General features: G+C 33.4%; 1 long non-coding RNA gene across 1 annotated transcript; it reads left to right on the top strand.

Annotated features, from left to right (window-relative positions):
• The first annotated feature begins 2,261 nt into the window (after positions 1-2,261).
• Positions 2,262-3,415, top strand: LOC125237924. The gene is made up of 3 exons (XR_007178393.1): positions 2,262-2,370; positions 2,612-2,682; positions 3,136-3,415. It is a non-coding gene; the product is annotated as an uncharacterized LOC125237924 (long non-coding RNA).
• The last annotated feature ends 548 nt before the right edge of the window (positions 3,416-3,963 follow it).

Raw genomic sequence — 3,963 nt, 5'->3', positions numbered from 1 at the left:
AATTGAATAAAAGAATAAAAAGAAAAATATTTCTAGATCAGTCGGAAATATCCCCCCATTTCTAATCGTGTGGTGTGTTTTCCAATACTATGCAACTGCTAGTGACTCAGTTTTGAAATCAGCTCATCAGAATCTCGACAATGAACCATGATAACTCCTTTCTCAGAGTCCACGCATCGCCAGGGATACCAGGTTGTGAATCTGATAGGTCCTATTAACCCGTTCTTGCTAGCTCGTTCCCCGGTCGCGGCGAATATTCATTCCATCCACACTGTTGGACCGGAATAATTATCGTAATAATTTCAACGAGTTCACAATAACTTCCCACGCAATTACGAAGAAACCTTTAGAGCTCTCATTATAAGTCCAGAGCCTTCAATCTCCATTGTCGGAACTCAAACCAATTCCTCTACCTAATCACTCCCAACCACATGTTTTGGCGCATGTCTCATACTTGAATAAAATATATGGACTTAAAGTTTGTTTGAGCGTGTTTTTTTTTTTTTTTTTTATAAAACAAACCTTAAATGACATAAGCTTGTACCTCAACTTGGTACTACATCCTTGATCAAATGAAGAAATGATTTGATGATACTAAACTTCACATATTTGAACAAATAACAAGGAAACAAATATTGAAAAGAGCCTCGTTCTCACTAGACGATATCGGCCCTTAAATATGTCGATTGTCAAATACATCCCATTCAAGATGAGGTGTGTGGATTCAGTGTGGGTCTTATTACCTTGTAGAGTGAGTAGCCACAAAAAACTACCCTTGAAATGGGTCGAATCCAAATGGATTTTAACCTAACCAATAAGAATTTTATGACTAATGTGTTCCCAAAATTCCCCCCCTTGTTTGTTCCCCACAACTTCCGACCAAACTAGTTTTGATCACTTTTCAGCACTGTCTGTCTGTATCAATCCACTCATTCCATAAAAGAAACATTCGAGACACACTTTCATATCTTACATCCGTCATATCCAGCCATTCAATCTATCTAACATACATCTATAAGCATTCATCACCTCTAACTTATACACATACACTCGTTCATTCCTCCTCAATTACGCTTTCACTCGATTGTTTACAGAAAGCCAACGCTTTTAAAAGTAATCAAAATTAATAATAAAAATGGAAATAAAAACTAGATAATAATTTTAAAAGTTTACCTATCCCATTTTACCCCACTCTACCCTGACTCGAAGGCAAAGAAAATTTCATTTTATTTATAAGAAGTCCTACATTCATCATTTACAAAGTAATTACTTTTTAAAGTATTTGATTTTATAAAGTATTTACTAACCGCAAACCATTGGACAACATGTGACACCTTGATCATAATCTCATCTGCTACAAAATTGTATGACGATCAACCATACCAACTTAAGAACAATGACAGGCTGAGTATTGTCGCCAATAGAACACCTTTTGGCGGGGAAAAGCGTATATATATGTTATCTGTGGCTAAATTATTTTCTTTAATCTATCAATCTATCTTGTTTACCGCGAAACCGCTTTGTCCGCGAAAGAATGACAGATCTATTTATGTATGGACCATTTTAGCGCTATACTGCCTACAACATGAATCTGTAATAACTTAAAACAAATGTTTTCCATTTAAAATTTCAAATGTGGTCCGAAGAATAAACTTTCAGATCAATGTAAAATATGTTTGTGTCACTAAGTCAGTTTTAATTTTTATAACCTATAAATTCGTTAGGAAATCAGGCGAAAACGCGTTATTTTAATTCATTGCAATAAGTGTTAGGTGTACAGTAGACCTAGTAAAATCTAGCCTAGTGCAATGGACGTAAATAAACTGGATCCTTAACTTTACAGCAAAGGTAAGCTTTTGTTTTTACTCTTCAATCTGTCATGAAACACGAAACTCCTGAACACACCTCGTTTAAAGAGTAAACATCAAAAATATATCTTCGATTAATTTACTTGACCTAGGCTACCTAACTGTACTTGGAATTTATAAAATTTTTGCGGTTCCAAACAATGAAATGACTTAATTATTTTTCTGAGGCACTAGCTTATTGATTATGGAAAGTAATATTTGTAGGCCTTCAAATAAATGTTATGGCATTTAAAAATGAGCATTGAGTCTTGTACAAACTGTATTTTTCAAAGATAAAGATATCAGTTGGATTGGACACTTAAATAAAATTATGTAGACTGAAAATCTAGACTTAATATAAATATTGTTCTTGTTATAATGGGTTTAAACAATGTATATATTAATTTTCAGTATATCTAATCGGTAATCAACACCTAAACAATTCCAACTAGTTGCAAACTGAACGGGACAATTTTCCGGTGTGTCCTTTATGGACTGTACTCCGTCTTAGCACTATCCTCAAGTAAGTACAAAACATCTTGTCATTAAAAAGCTATTCTTAGACTTAATTAACCCTACTTAGTAAGTTAAACGATTCGGCAGGGAAACCGCATTACTTGGAAAAATGGATATGGTAGTTTTTTTTTCTAACTGTAGATGAACTAGAGAAATATAAACAATCTTAATGACGAGTATTTATAAATAAGATTCCTTAAACATACATACACCCTATTTAACAAATTTTTCAATATGTACAATTTCAGGTTTTACCCGAGAGACCACGCTTCAGGTTGGACCGTCTTCCATATATCTACTGACTTCATATAAATGAAAGGTACTTTTATTATATTATAATAGCACGTACTAATTATTAAATTTAAAAGTTAATACCTCATGGCATTAATAATATTATATTTAGAAAATTTAGTTGCGAGGGATAGCGATGACTATAGCGATGAAGTGAAAATTAAACTTATACTTACTTTATTGGCTAAGTAAACTCATTATTAACTTATTTATGTACTAACTCATGTAGATATGAACTGCAAGGCAGAGGTTCTCAAACTTTTTAATATTTTTTTCTTTTTGTAAATTTTGTAGTATGCGTTGTTTTTTCTGACACAATATTTCTCACGGGCGTGTCTTAGTTCCCAAATTAAGCGACGCGCCCCCGTGAGTAGATAAGTGAAATAATATTGTTCCTATTTGGCAGAACCCCACTCTAAACAATACCCTTTTCTTACTCTTTCTATATGAATATTTCTAATGTCTGACTATTTCCTTTCAGTGTACTAAGGACTCGCTGATCTGCACTACCAGCTCATGTTCAACGTTACTGAACAACAAAGTAATCCGACAATCAGACTGGACCCGGTCACGTTAGGTAAGTTTACATACCTACTGCATACTACATACATACTATTTCTGAACCTCAGTAAAATATGGTTTTATAATGATGATAGTGCTTATTATCTACGAGTAAGCCTACTTAACAAGAGTATTACAAATTTCAATCAATTTTCATGAAATTCATTAAGCAATTGTGACAATGATCAAGCAGTGGTGGAGTTAAGGTATGGTGGTACGACCTCCCAGATGCTGGTAATTTCGTAGGAAATCTGGTGACGATTGTGTAGCTATTTAACTTAACTAATAAAATATGTATGTTGGCATATGCCTGATCCGTGAAATATTGCGACAGTGTAAGGTTCCGTATAAAAGCTGTGTACACAATCTAAGTGAGATAACATGTCATGTGTACCAGTTGAAAATATTGTTCATACATACATACTTGTTTGTACTATAGCAAAAATATATACTTATAGAAAGTTGAAATTCGCACTGTGCATTTAATTTATTGAAATAATTGGCAGATATAGGCTACAGTGACCTCTCACCATCAAGAGGGACGTATGCTTGTTTACTACGGATGTAATATGAAAATATATGATGACTTATAAGCTAATGAACTAAATTAGTCCTAACATGATTAATACGTATAACCTAACAGATAGACATTTGTTCTCATAGTGAAAATATTCAGTATAAAGACTTTGTCAATTTATTGTATGATGTATGAAATCCTGTGAGACAATACATAGATTATAGAGTTACA

This window comes from Leguminivora glycinivorella, chromosome 22 (assembly GCF_023078275.1).
Source record: "Leguminivora glycinivorella isolate SPB_JAAS2020 chromosome 22, LegGlyc_1.1, whole genome shotgun sequence".
Taxonomy (NCBI): Eukaryota; Metazoa; Arthropoda; class Insecta; order Lepidoptera; family Tortricidae; genus Leguminivora; species Leguminivora glycinivorella.
Note: the sequence above shows the minus strand (reverse complement) of the source record. Positions and strands in the feature narration are given on the sequence as shown.